The sequence below is a fragment of the Bactrocera neohumeralis genome, chromosome 2, assembly GCF_024586455.1.
Source record: "Bactrocera neohumeralis isolate Rockhampton chromosome 2, APGP_CSIRO_Bneo_wtdbg2-racon-allhic-juicebox.fasta_v2, whole genome shotgun sequence".
In the NCBI taxonomy this organism is placed as follows: Eukaryota; Metazoa; Arthropoda; class Insecta; order Diptera; family Tephritidae; genus Bactrocera; species Bactrocera neohumeralis.
The window spans coordinates 10,139,485-10,153,953 of NC_065919.1; the positions used below are offsets into that span (position 1 = coordinate 10,139,485).

The 14,469-nt window shown below is 35.1% G+C and overlaps 1 protein-coding gene and 1 long non-coding RNA gene across 5 annotated transcripts in view; both read right to left on the reverse strand.

The window, feature by feature from the left end:
• The window catches only part of LOC126767817 (putative leucine-rich repeat-containing protein DDB_G0290503), a 139,421-nt gene that overhangs the window by 89,597 nt on the left and 35,355 nt on the right, over window positions 1-14,469 (reverse strand). The window lies entirely within an intron of this gene.
• LOC126767860 (uncharacterized) overlaps window positions 1-14,469 on the reverse strand; it is a 46,516-nt gene that overhangs the window by 31,487 nt on the left and 560 nt on the right. The window contains exon 2 of the long non-coding RNA XR_007669169.1: window positions 8,588-8,716. This is a non-coding gene — a long non-coding RNA (uncharacterized LOC126767860). The remainder of the gene's footprint in view (window positions 1-8,587; window positions 8,717-14,469) is intronic.

Consider the following 14,469-nt stretch of genomic DNA (forward strand, 5'->3'; position numbering starts at 1 on the left):
ACAACTATTTGAAAAAAAAATTTCGTAAAATTTGGCAAAATTTTTCCTGAAATTTTTAATTTTTTTTTTTGTAAAAATGTCAGCCAAACATTCAATTTTCAGTTCTTTTTCCTTTGTTCAAGTTCTAAGTTAAAACTTTAACTAAAACGCGTATTTTTTCACTTTAGATGATCCTGTAAGGAGTTACCCTGCCAATGTGGGCGCATCTTTTTTTCGAGGTGTCACCGGATATGGCATCGCAATGGCGCCGAGTTTCAAATATTTTTTTCCAAAAATTTCAAAACTTCTTTGTTGATAGTGTATGTTTGTAACAATAAAAAAAACTAATAAAATATTTAATTTTTTATATGAAAAAAAAAATTGTTGAAAAAGGCTGTTGTTTACCCGAGTAAAACCATGTAACCCCTTAACTAAGATAGTGAAGACAATGAAATTTCTTCCGTAGTAAGATAAATGTATTACGAAGTAATATATTGAAAAAAAAGTTATTTCAAAAATGTTTGAGTTTCGATTTTTTTGTGTTTGGTGTGCGATAACTGAAAATTAAAAATGACAAAACACAGAAACGGAGCTCAGCCAATGACAAACGGTGAAATTGCGAAATGTAAAAATAAAACTTAGTGCGAAATTAGTTGAAAAAATATAAAAATCGCAAGCAATAAACAAAAATGAGCAGGCTAGCCTTGAGCGCCAAAGCTAAGCGGCATTGTTGTGAGCTCAACTCGAGATATAAGCGCATCAATACTAATAACAGCGACATTCTAAGGCTAATTTTACATTAGCGCAGGCCGCGAATGCAGCAGAGAAAGCAAAAGTGAAATTTCTTAGGGAAACGCATAGTGAAGTTGAGAAATATAATTGTTTTCATACGCTTTTCATGAAATCATGAAATCGCATAGATTCAATCACATTTGAGTCGCGCTGTCAAGCGACAAGCATACATACATACAAACGTACATATGTATTTACATTTCATATTTTCACTTTTTTTGTGCGCGTGAAGTCTGTGGCATTTCCACAAATAATCCCAGGCGATTGTCTTTTAATCCCCTCGAAATCGAAAGCGTTTACAAAGTCAACATTCATAGCTGCATTCATAAGCACACACACACACACATACACAAACTTTGTAATGCATGCATGTGTGTGCGCTTGTTTGTTTGCTCATGAAATTCACACATACCTGCGGCGCCAGCAAATGCTACACACAGCCATCAAAAGGTATGAGTGAAGTGTGATGGCATGGATCAAGCGTTTAAGCCGCGACAAAAGCGCTGGCAAAAACTAAAAACCAGGTGACAGCAATGTTGAACTTGCAACAGTTGTAACGCGTGTGCAACGCTTGCATTCAATTCAATTAAACGAGCGTTTACGTTTGGCTTACACACATGGCTCAAGCCGCACTTGCCACAAGCTCCACAAGTTGATGTTATAATTATTTATTAGTATTTCCCATTGGCTATTGTTGTTGTACGCTAAATACGTGATAATAATTTAAACTTTTTTACACGATTTTTTTTTACAGTTATATTTTTTAAAATTTGTGCATAATGAAAGCGAAATTTTGTGCGCCTGCATACAGTCCTACATATGTGTGGCAAGTGTTGCGGCATGAAACGCACCGGCAGGGCAGCGAAGATGCCACCAAACGCTGCAAGCCAACGCGTCACACATAATTGCAATACAAACATATGTACAATAAATAAATATATAATTGTTATTGTAGGTATGAATGCAGGTGTGTTGCTGCCTTAAGTGTGTGCGTGCGCATAAGTTTTTCCATTTGTGACATATGTATGAAAAGCGCAACAACAAAAGCGCTAAAAAATCTATTACGATGAGAATGCATTATGCTCGCCACGGCAGCACAATGAAAAATGAAAGTCGTTCGGGATTTAGCACTGCGCATGCGCAGCAACAGCGCTCAAGGCGCACATACTGAATATATGTATGTACATATGAATGTTAGTAGGCACATATGTAGGCATATATGTATGTATGTATGCATCTAAACAACAATGAAAGTGCACTTGAGTCTGCGACTGGAGAGTACTTGTGCCATATGAATGGCTGCGCACTTACATATCTCGACACCGATGTTACTAGAGTTAGGCAGCCGCCAAGTACCGACTTGAAAGAAAGTTTGAATTGCCTGCCGAAAGTGCTAAGGAAAACAATGTGAAATTTGAAAATTTTATGAAATATGCGATAAATAGTACATAACGTCACCTAAAATGCAAAATAACATAACATCACTTTTCATAAGTTTAAAGGCGAAGGCAAAACTTTATAATAAAAAAAACACGCATATCGAAACAAGATTTGAGTTATGGTTATATATTTTTTATCGTACACTCATATTGAAAAAAATGTGAGTTTATTGGTTATAAAACGGTTATATTTTTGGTTATGAACTGGTTATATTTTTGGTTATGAACTGGTTATATATTGGTTATTTTATTTGACAGTGATTTTCGATTTTTTTTTTTGATTATGCGTTATTTTACCTTTTAGGTGATGATATACATACACTACGATTATATGTATGTATATACATAGTATGTATTTATATAGTAATTTTGACAAAACATGCTTTTGGAAGGACACAACATAATCTTACTTATATAGTTTTTCTATAGGAATTGACGGACAATATCAGAACACGAAACAAGAAAAAATGCTAACTTCGACCAATAAGGCTATATATAATAAATAAAGCCCTTCACAGCGTTATTTATTATACCATAGCAGAAAAGGGTATTAAAAGATCTTTATCGTCATTTTGATCGATTAGTTTGTATGGCAGCTATACGCTATAATGAGCCGATCCGAACAAATTGTTCAGAGATTGTAGAGTTGCTTTATATAATATTTTATACCAAATTTCATGAAGATTTATTGTCAAATAAAAAAAAATTCCATACAAGCAGTTAATTTTTATGGAACAGTTTGTATGGCAGCTATATGCTATAGTGGTCCGATATTGGTAGTTCCGACAAATAAGCAGCTTCTTAGGGAGAAAATAACATATGCGAAATTTCAGATCGATATCTCAAAAACAAAAAAGAGAGCCAACAGATTATTTAAGCAAAAACTTGAATTTGGTTGGAAACTTTAACTAGACACTCAAGAATAGAATCTATCTAGAATCTCGCATGGAAACTAGAGAAAAAATTGCTTTGGATTCATGTGAGAGTATAAGCAAACGTGAAATATTTTCATTGCTTTAAATCTACTGGAGATTTTGTTATATAATTGTTACTTACATACTTATGTACCATAATGTATACACACTTGTGTGGTCTGCTTTATTGGAGAACCTATAAGTATTAGTTATTCAAAAAAAAATGTCGTAAAAGTATTTATAATTACCTCACATAAATCTCTTCTTCAAAGTTACAGTTATCATTTAGTAACTGATTACTTGACATTATTCAATAGAGTGAATAAGCAATTGTCTATTTCATTTTGGGGACTTTTTAGGTTAGGCTACAGTTAGCTATTAGAGCACAAATATGCTTGTGGAATGTATACAGCGGTGAATCAAAATATTTTCACACACATACATATGTATATATACATGTCAGTATAGTGAACCGAAACACCATAAAAGCGAATATGAATTCGGTGTTGCGCATACGCGTTGACCGTTGTGCGCATTGACGTATGAATAACTATTGAATTTGTTGGTTTTGTTTGTTTACCTTTACGCATAGACAATTTACAGCTACACATCTTGTTAGCCCATTGTGGGTTAAGCTGCATTTGGGCCAATTCACAAGCGGGTACAATGTTGCTTGGAGAACGAAACAGCAAAACAAACGACAGCTGTGGACAAATAGCCGATTTTGCAGGCTTTATTGCACATATACATATGCATATAGGGTATTTTATTAGAAGTAGAGACTTATTTAGCGGAATTTCTGTCAAACTACTTAGCTGTCAAAGTAGACATACATACATTTTTGATATTTTCTTTTGTCAAGTCAATTGTCAATCCTGTTCAAATCACTGTGTTTCAATAGTCGGAGCACAGCGTTCTGTCCTTATTTAGGAGGTAAGGCCGAGCAAGTTGAAAAAGTTGTGTAAACTTTGACCCCAAATGACCTTCGTAAGACGATGTCGCGATGGTCATAGGTAGAAAATTCTACTAACGCACTAAATATAATAGCATTTGCGAACTACTAACGGAAAGTATAGATAGTTTTTCCATTTCAGTTTTTCTTAAAAAATAAAGTTCTGTAGCTCCAAAAAATCACCTTATGTATATAAGGTGTTTCTAAAATAACTGCTTTGTTACGTGACGAAAACACTAAATGCGGAAAACTATTTTTCTAATTTAAATGAATGTAACTATAATAATTAATTGGAAATTTGCTTTATAGTGAAGCCATTCTTAACCATAATTTCCGCAATTTGTCTTACAATCAACAATGAAATTGGCGATTTCTCGCTTGATCAGCATTATTAACGCGATTGGTTCAAGAAAAGCGGGTCAACACTATTTGCTGACAGAAAATGCTACCGTCAAATGCAAGTACAGAGCGACCAAAAATATACGTTTATGTACTATATATTTTTAATTTTAATTTTAATTTAATTTTTTTGTATTTATAATGAACTTTAATGAACCAAATATGTACTATTTTGGTCAACCACTTTCATCAGTACAGAACTTTTCTGGTTTCTCAGCGAAAAACTGCGACAGGTAATTTTGACAGTTTTCTTTTGAAGCCAACTTTACTCCATTAAGGAAGTTCTGCATTGACCGAGACAAATGGTAGTTCGATAGTGCAGGGTCAGGGGTATATGGTGGATGCATCAAAACTACCCAGTCAAGCTCTATAATATATATAATTTTTTTTTAATGAAAACTAAATGTTTTTGTAAGGAAATGGTAACAAATGAGTTATTTGAAGTATTGCCCTTAGCTAGTTACAACTTTTCCCGTCTTTTTGGCAAAGCTCTAATACCATTACGGCAAAAATGTTCAACTCGGGATGCTATTCAAGATTCAAGCGATTTTCCGAGAACGCTTTGTGAGAGGAACTACTTCCGAGCCAGACCATGTGCCATCGAACGAAATAAACAATAATCGGACGGTGCAATATCTGGGGAATATGGGTGGTGGGTAGGATTTCCCAATAAGCGTTTTCAGGTAAGTTCAAACGGATTTTGGAAACGTGAGACCTAGCATTGTCATATAGCAGAACTAGTTTTTCGAGCCTCCCCTTGTATTGAGGCCGCTTTTCGCGCAGTGCCCGGCTCATTCCCACCAATTGAAGTCGATGTCATTCCCCATTGATGGTTTCATTTAGTTTCAGCGGAAAGCAATAAATATCGCCGGCCTGGTTCTACTCAAACACACAGCATAACTTTCGCAACGTGAATATTCGGCCGAGGCGACGAAGTTGGTTTTATTTTCCTTGGATTGCTGTGATGAATGCATACACTTTTTATTTAGCCGTAGGAACAATTTATCAAAGGTGAAAAGGCGACGCTTAACGTACCTGATTTTCAAATTATAAGGAACCCAAGTTCCTTGATTCTGAATCATTCCCAGCGCATTTAGTTTCTTTGATCCTCGAAACACTTCTCAAACTCGATTTGGCACTTTCAGCGATCTTTCAGATATCTTCTAAAACTACGGCCTTTCAAGTTTTCACTATTTTTGGGAATAGCAAAAAGTTCCGTAGAGACTTGGTCTGGCATATATGGAGGGAGGGGAATCAGAAATCAGAAACAACGAAGTTTGAGCTTTTAACAAAACAAAATTTTATAAAAACATGTCTAACCTTAGCGGTCGCTGTAGACAAAGTAAGCAAAGACTACTACTGAAAAGTTTATCACACTTCAAGGACATGTTGAGTAGAACATGTGTGATATAGTTGTCTCATCTAGCCGATTCCGACAAAGCTAAACGCCCCCTAAAAATTGCTGATTCGAAAATGGTTTAGACTAATAAGCTCGTAGGCAAAATTGTTCAAAATGCTCCGTAGAATATTTCCTGCATACGTGATTTTATAGAAAACAAAATGACCCGCTCTGGTGTATATGCATAGCATAAAATTTTTTTATGACAGTTGGACACTCCAAACGCGCGAAATTTTAAACTTTAAAATTGACGTTTTTTTCTGAACACACCTCGTACATGTTAGTTAGACATACCAGACAGGCAACGCTGGCCTCGTAAGTAACCCTTTAAATAGCGGTTTTTTGTTGTTGCTTCCATGTGTGCATAGTTTTGCTGATTTGCATAAACTTCGAATTATACATAAGTACATATATCTATAATATATATGTTTTGCACTTTTTCATTTCTGTGCCTTCGCTGATTGATATGCCCCACACACACCTGCAGACATATTTGTAGCCAAAACAAATTAATTTTTCTCTATTCGTGGGTGTTTTCACGCAAAACGTTTTTAATACACATACACTTGCGCTTGGCCTTTTGACATTATGCGCCTTTACATACAAACATATATATATTTATTTACAGGTGTTTATTTTTTGCTACTTTTATTATTTATTTTTGTTTTATCGTTGCGATTTTGGCTGATTAGTTTGTTGCTTTTAATGACCACACTGCTGAGCAATGAAGAAAATGAAAGTTTTATGCCTTTAAGGTGTTGGCCACATTTCACTAGCAAACTTATTGTTTTTACCTACCAAGGCGATTTGTTAATGTAACGCCATCAAAGCAGCAGCAATTAACGATGTTCATGCAAACTTGTGAATATGCAAATATTTATACAAAAGTTTACACGAAAGCAGCAAAGAGTGGAAAAAATTTACACGAAACTGGCAAAAATATCCAAAAGTTTACCCGAAATCAACAAAAGGAACCAAAAGTTTACCCGAAACCAGAAAAGATAGGCACAAATTTACCCAAAACCAAAAAAAGTAACCAAAAGTTTACCCAAAACCAACAAAAGTAACCAAAACTTCATCCGAAACCAGCAAAAATATCAAAAATTTACCAGAAACCAGGAAAAGTATCCAAAAGTTTACCCGAAACCAGCAACGATAACCAAAAGTTTACCCGAAACCAACAAAAGTAACCAAAAGTTTACCCAAAACCAGCACAAATATCTAAAAGCTTACCCGAAACCAGCAAAGTTTAGCAGAACGAAGTTACGATTTGGTAATGATGCATGCCACAGTGGCATATATAACTAGTTTGGATGACTTAATGTGCAGAAAATTGACAAACTCACGGATAAAAATATATACACACAAAGTTCGATTTTTTGTTAATTTCCGATATTTTCGGTAACACTTAATTTAAAATTGGTTTTTGGAAAGATAAAAGGAAAATTTCTCGTGTTTCCGAAAGCGATTAGTATTTGTACTCACACACACACACATATTTCCAACACCAAAGGCAGCAAAGTGTGTAATAGCACTTCCACTCACCTTGATATCCGACCGATGGTCAGCCAAGTCCATGTGTAAGTACAACATTTCTACGGACGCAAAAAAACAGAGACACCGTGACACCGGCGCCGCACAAGTGAAATCGATGTGACTACGATATGCTCCAGATCCAGCGCAACAAAATATGGTCGCTCATTTCAAAGGCAGAAAACGGCGAAGACAAACCGACTGAATTCTCAGCTAATAAATACAACCGGGCACTGGACGCTTTTTGTGGCCAGCGTTGCTGGTGTCTGCAGTCGTTGCACCTGCGCTGGGCGACACATTTACATGCGCTGCTGCGCTGTTATTGTTGGTGTTGTGCTTCAAGTGGGTTAGCGGCGGCGCTGTGTTAAGTTATTGATGACAAGCGTGTTGAAGATGATGACTTTGTTGACAACAATTTGCATGCGAATTTTTTTGCGCTTTTTTCAGCACTTATGCCAAGTGGCGACTGGAGCGCTGTTGGCGTTGCAGATGCGCCCAATATGTTTTGAGTTGTTGCTGCTGTTGCTGTTGCTGTTGCTGTTAGTGTTAATGACAGTGAGACTATTGGTGACAGCGTGCATGCTATTGCGCTTATGATATTTTTTGTAAACTTTTTGTTGTTTTTATTATTTCGTTTTTTGTGCAGTTAGCTGTAAGTGCTGTTATAAATTTAGTGTTAAGTGCAGAGAGAGATTGCAAGTGCGATTCGTAGCGGGCACAGCCACATGCAAAGCTGCGCGCATAATTTTTATAAGTGCGTATGTATGTATGTTTGCATGCGGTGGCGCATTGGCAGCGTTCTTTTGGGAACGTCGCGTAATTTTAGCTAAAAATAAATAACTTTACAAGCGTGCAATATTTTAGTCGCGGCAGCACGTAGACTTTCTAGGACTGCGTGGCAGCGGCTAAAATATACCCCTAATAATAATCATAAACCGGCAGACACAAGCAGATACACATACACATTACCACTACACACCTAATTATAACATTTGCCACCGGCTTTTCAAATATCATTAATAACTTAAATGCTTTTCTCTGACCTCAATGGGTGCGTATTTCGCAGAAGTTGCGTTTTGCTTGCAAAATTTTTTAATTTTTTTAATCAAAGATTTCTTACAAACTTTTTTTTTTGAAACTTGGGTGCAGGTTTGATATTACTGTGCTGCGTTTTACTTACTTAGTTGTTGCGATTATTGGTTTAGTTGAGGTTGCTGTCTAAGTACAGATTTGGAACTTTAATTTATTTCACTTTTCACTGTTTTTTTTTTTTGTTTTTTACATGTTTCAACACGCCGGTGAACTAACGCTGCAGTGGAGAAATTTCGATTATTTTGTGTAATAAATATTTCTAGGCATAAAATTTTATTTTTTTCACAATTAATTACATATGCTCGTTTGTAAAGCCTCACTTAGGTTAGGTTAGATAAGGTTAGGTCATATGTAAAACCTCACTTAGGTTAGTTTAGATAAGGTTGTCTCACTGAAATGTCGTCAAAAATATGTGTGTGCATATTAAGAGTGGTGTCATATGATACATTAGAGAATACAGAGATGTATAAATTTTCCAGAATATGCAATTTAAAAGATTAAATTTAAAGCGAAAAAATAACCGAAACGAACATTTCTGTTACAGTAAGCAACAACTGAATAACAAATTATACTTTAAGGGAGCATATAGTCTACCTACCGTAGACTATGAAGTATATTATCGAACACTATCAATCCTTAGCATAGTAGATGGAACAATAAAAATCAGGAAGTTGCCGAAAGAACAGTTATTTATATTATTTTTCGATTTTTAGAGCTTGAATGCATTGAATATCTTGAAAAATAATATGTTTACTATATTTTTTATTTATTTACGCCTGTTTCTAACTGAATTATGTACCAAAATTTATTTTCAAAACAAAGAAAAATCTTAACTTTGGCTGCATTGCAGCTGAAATACCCTACATAGCTGCATATTTTGTCATAAAAAGGTATAAAAATATGTTTATCTTGTTTTTCAACGTTCAGTTTGTATGGCAGCTTTATGCTATAGACGTCTGATCAGAAGAATTTCTTCGGAGATTATAAAGCTCTCTTAGACAATAATCTGTGCAAAATTTCGGTAAGATAAATTCTGAAATAAAAAAGTTTTTCGTACAAAGACTTGATTTTGAACGCTAGTTTATATGAGAATTATATGCCATAGTGCTGTGAACTGAGCAAAATATTCGGAAATTGTGGCGTTGCGCTTGAAAATAGCATATGCGAAATTTCATGCAGATATCTATTGAAATAAAAAAGTTTTCCATACAAAGACTAGATTTTGAACTATCAGTTTGTATGGCAGCTATAGCTTATAGTTGCTCGATCTCAACAATTTCTTCAGAGTTTATAGCATTGCTTTGAGTAATATTCTGTGCAAAATTTCGAAAAGATATCTAGTCAAATAAAAAAAATTCCTTACAAGAACTAGATTTTGATAGGTTAGCTTGTATGACAGCTATATGCTATAGTAGTTCGATCCGAATAATTTCTGCGGAGATTGCAGCTTTACTTTGGAAAATATCCCATGCCAAATTTCTGATAGATATCTGGTCAAATAAAAAAGTTTTCCATACAAAGACCTGATTTTAAACTATCAAGTTATCAGTTTGTATGGCAACTATAGCTTATAGAGGGGCGATACTGGCAGTTCCAAGAAATAAGCAGCTTCTTGAGCACAAAATAACAAAGAACAAAGTTGCAAAGTTTGAGATCAAACACTATGCGACTAGTTTGTTTATGCACCAAACCAAACCAAACAAAACCGAAGCCGCTCAACTAGTTTCCCACACACTCGTCATGTGCACTGCCTACAACATACAAGTGTTTCATTTGAATCATTTTGAGACGCAAAATTCTCTATACAATTCAAATTCAGCATTGCCATTTTGCAGCAAATATGCAGTTAATACGCAATTACTCATAGATACTTCGGAAAATGTGCTCGCTTGCGTGCGTTTCTTCCGGTCACTCACTTCACGCAAAGGCCGCTCAAGCCATTCCACCACACAACTAAGCGTAATCATAGTATTTATGGAAAACAAATCATCTCAGGTAAATTCAGAAATCTAAAAAAACAAATTTTGCTGAACAAAAAAAAAAACAAAAACAAACAATGGCCAATTGAAAGCAAAAGCGTCATTCATCACGCATCAGTCTCGTAGCGGGTACTATATTTATTTTATTTTCGACCAACTATTTTGCATAGCAATCACCGCAAACATAATATTATTTGAGTTGCATATTTATGTAGTAAAAAATAATTTTGAGATCATTTTTCATTTTTGAGACTAACAAATAAAAAACATACAATAGTTGCTTTGTTCTTTTTGTTGTGCATTTGGCGGCAGCCACTTCACGCAACGCTGCCGCTCCTACTCATCCCATTTGCATGTCACAGAATGTTTTGTTGTCAATATTTGTGTTGATGCTTTGGAAATTCACACAACAATAGAAGCACTCTGCAACTCCGCAACTCACTGCGGGGTGTTGAAGGTGAGTTTTGAAATGAAAACTCAATTACGTAATCGTAAATTAGATTAAGCAGAATATAAATGTAAATTATTAAACCTAACCTTAACTTGGTATTTGCATATATAGAATTCATCATGCATCATATATGTACATATGTATGCACATTAGGGTGAGTCAAAAACAAATTAATTTTTTTTTTTTCGCTTGATATTTTGAGGAGTAGGTCCTTAGACAGCTTTACGCAATATAGATTATAGAATTCATCATGCACCATATGTATATGCGCATTAGGGTGGGTCAAAAATAAATTAATATTTTTTTCGCTTGATACTTTGAAGGAGTAGGTTCTTAGACAGCTTTACGCAATATGGATTATAAAATTCATCATGCACCATACATATATGCACATTAGGGTAGATCAAAAATAAATTATTATTTTTTCGCTTGATATTTTGAAGGAGTAGGTTCTTAGACAGCTTTACGCAATATAGATTATAGAATTCATTATGCACCATATATGCACATTAGGGTAGGTCAAAAAAAAATTTTTCGCTTGATACTTTGAATAAATAGGTTCTTACACCTTTACGGAAATCGCGCCGAGAATGAGCTCTATAATTCATCATGCACCATACTACATGCACATTAGGGTAGGTCAAAGAAATTTTTTTTTTCGCTTTATACTTTGAAGAAATAAGTTCTTAGATACCTTTACGCAAATCGCGCCAAGTATGAGCTCTTAATTGTAACGGTAAAATTCGCCGCCTAAAAGTTTTAAATTTTTTCTTATCATGAGTTGGAAGAATTCATATATCACAACTCAACTACTTGAAAAAATATCTCGTTTTTTGAATGTGATAGGAAATTGTATGCTCTATAAATGGTTTTTCGAAATTTTTCGACTAAGTTAAACGTTTACGTAATATTCATCGTCAAAAGTCAACGAAAAAAGTAATAAGAAAACCAAAATAAAGTAAAATAAGAAACCGTTTTGAAGAGCAGTAAGCTCCCTGCTTAACTGTGAGTTTTGCAATTTAAAATTATTTCTTTTTTCATTGAGTTATAAAACTAAAAAGAACAAAATTTGCCTTAAATCAATCAAATTTGCACCGTTAATATCTTTTAAAAAGTTAGACTTACGAAAAAACTGTTAGCGGTCATTTTGTAGAGCATTCAATTTCCTACAAAACCTATGAAACAGGAAAAATATTGCTGCTTATTATAGGAGAATTCGAAAATCACAAAGATTTCGAACTTCGATTTTCGAAATTTTATTTCCGCCATTTCGAACAATATTTTCATGCTACCGAAGGAAAAAAAATAAAAGTTTTTTTTTCGTCCCAGCCTAATATTCTTATATACTATACACAAGCATATTCGAATTAAAAATCTATTTGATGAATCGCATCTAAATCCAGCAAGTTTAGCAAGTGTCAATTAAAACAAACTTTATGAAGAACGGCCCGCTTCAGGAGTGCATATATTGGGAAACCGTGGCTCACCTGCAGCACTCAATTGCACACTCGCATATAATGCGGTTAGAAGTGCGATTTGATAGCAAAGATTCGCAGCTCAGTGTGAATCACCGTCAACTCTGAGCCGAGTTCTGTGTGAGAGCTAATAAAAATTGTGCGAATGTGTGCTCATTTAGCATTGTATTTGTGAATGTCTAATAATTTAAGCCTAATTGCTTCACTGGAGTTCTATTTTTCGCAAAACTTGCACATTTGCTCGTGTCAGCGCATTCACAAAGGGCGTCCATGCGACGAACTTGGTAAAGCTATTTAGTAATAAGTGATCGCACTTAATTATGACTGTGTGAATTTTCAAATTGAGATTTCAAATAGAATCATTCTGTGCCAACACACACCTGTAGTACACCGCTGGAGTGACTAATTTTCTCGCATGCGCTAAATGCTAATTAATATTGGTAATTGTCTGGAAAATAGACATGACGCATTTGGCGCATCTAATTTAACGATGCTGAGAGTGAAAAGCATGAGGCATTGTACTCAGACTAAAGTGAGAGCGTCTCATATTCATTACCCTGACAAATGAGCACGAGCCCTATGAGACTGTGTTTGATGCCTTCTAAAATATTGAAAAAATTTGCTCAGTAGGAGCTTATTCATTTTTCTATTTTCAAGTTTTCATTTGTAGAAAAGCAAATCTTTCAGCTAATTCGACTGCTTTTTAAGCGAAGAAAACTCATCCAAAACCAATGTCGGCATAAAAAAATACGCCAGCAGATCCTGCGCAGTCTAAGCGCTATGAGCGAAAGGTAAAGAAGGAAACGCATGCTTTGAATTTCAATGCGATTCATCGTCAAGGAGCACACACACACACACAAATAACAGAATATACATAAGTGTCATGCATATTGACTCTGCAAAGGGTCAGGTGCCACAAACACAGGAAAACATAAATCCTACACAAGAGGCTCCATTCACAAACAAAACAGGGAATGACAAGGCGCAGGCGTGTGAAAGGAAACGATGAAAAGAGAGCACATCAACGAGTTCGACCTTAGCGCTCTACAATTTTAATTTGATTTGGAATCGTGTTTCGTATTCACTGATATACTATTGTGTAGTCGAAAAAGTCTTTTCGTATTTTGTCAATAGATAATATAAAATGCCAAAGTTGCGTTTCGTATGTTTTCCCTTAAGTAGACAACGCTGTTAAATCAAAATAAGGAAAACGAATGTTGTCTTCATTAACCACTTTCTACATGTGAAGCCTGACAAACGGTATTTGACCGATTTTAACGCACTTGCCGCGCGTTGTGCTCCGGGATGTGGCGGCGCAACGAAATGGCTTTGGGGGTGTCGAATTACAGGTGCGAAGCATGAACAACAAAAACAGCAAGAACAACAATTGCGTATATTTGCAGCACTAAACAGAAAACCACACATATACATACATATATGCACATTAGAGCGGGTCGATTTTTTTACAATATCGCATATGCGGGAAATGTTCTACGGATGATGCTGAGCAACTCTGTCTAGGAGACTATGAGTCTAAAACCGATTTCGAGCCAGCGAATTATATGTACATTAAAAAAATAAAATTAAAAAAAGAATTGTTTGAAAATTCTAACTGTATATAACCACTTAAGGCAAAGTTTAAAAAATCTGAAAGATCAGTTGTATGAAAGATATGTAATATAGTTATCCGATCTGATCGATTCCGACAAATGATCAATAGAGTATAAAATGCACCCGCGTATTAGATTTCATACGGATATCTCAAAAACTGACGAACAAATTTTTATAATCCCCAAAAAACCTTAAAAATCGCTAACTTTAAACCAGTTTAGACCCATAGCCTCTTAGTCAAAATTGTTCAGAATAATACGGAGCACATTTCCCGCATATTCGATTTTTCCGTTTTTTTGGCTGCCTGTAAATCAACCCGCTCTAATGCACCTACACATAATTATACACACATATTCGAGATTTCAGTCGACATTAACGCGGTAAATGCAGTTATTTAAAGAAATGGGTTGCACTGTTTTCTTCCTTTTTTATTTCTCTACTTTTTCTCTTGTTT